This window comes from Alligator sinensis, unplaced genomic scaffold, assembly GCF_000455745.1.
Source record: "Alligator sinensis unplaced genomic scaffold, ASM45574v1 scaffold198_1, whole genome shotgun sequence".
In the NCBI taxonomy this organism is placed as follows: Eukaryota; Metazoa; Chordata; order Crocodylia; family Alligatoridae; genus Alligator; species Alligator sinensis.
Window position 1 is genome coordinate 972,786 of NW_005841906.1, and position 1,069 is coordinate 973,854.

A 1,069-nucleotide genomic window follows, 5' to 3' on the forward strand; every position below is an offset into this window, starting at 1 on the left:
CTCTGCTCATTCAGGGTCTAGTGTAGCTCCTGTTAATGTCAAGGGAATGGCTCCTCAGGAGCTTAGTTGGAGATGGCGAAAAGGGTCCTTATGTCATGGAAAATCAGAAGTAACTACCCTGAAGCCCTTGGAGTTCAAATGGAGTAAGGACAGTGCTGAGTGGAGGGCATCAGGCCCTTATGTCCTTCCCAAGACACTCCATTTTAAAGCATGTACTCCTGTCTTAAGTGAGGGATCACTTGAGATCTTTTGGTCTCCAGTGAGAGAGGTGTCTTGTCTAGGTGAATGCATCATGGGGTGTTAAAGGTCTCTCAGTTCCTCTCAGGCAGGGGAAATTGCAGAACTGGGGCAGGTTAGAAGGGTTTTCATGCCCACCTCCTTTATCACTGCTTCCCAGCCCCTTGCCCATTAGCTTTGACCAGGCCCACTGTCATAAAAGTGATTCCCTGGGTTCAAGCTCTGCCCTCCTCAAGGTCTCAGCATGGAGAATCTGCTTCCAGGGAAAGGCCAGGTTTCCTATCGATGCTGCTGGCTGGAGCAGAAGGGCATTTGCAGGTTGAGAAATGGGGCCCTTTCCTCACACCTGTCACTCAACCAGCCATGCCCCCACACACTCCGCTCTCAACTTTCAAACTCACCTTCTCCATGTGACCCCCCCAGCCCACCAGTGCAGCGACAAGCAGCCTTGTCTCTGTCCCCAGCAATAGCTGCTGCTAACAGCTTGGCATACTCTCAAGCCTCTTACCCCACTGTGGCTTGCAGGGCTGCTGAGCAGAATACATGCCCCTGCCAGACTCAGCAGTGAAGAACTAGGTTCATTTACCAACCCCAGATCTCCCCTGCTGTAGCATGTACACTGAGGCTACTGGGCACCCCTGGTTTGGCCACAGGAGCAGCTTGCTGCCTTGTAGGCCAGCCCCAGCTCCCCCATAGCAGTTTCATAGTTTCATAGTTTCTAGGGTCGGAAGGGACCTGGGCAGATCATCCAGTCCGACCCCCTGCCATGGCAGGAAAGAGGACTGGGGGGCAAATAACCCCCGCAAGATGGTCATCTAACCTCCTCTTAAAA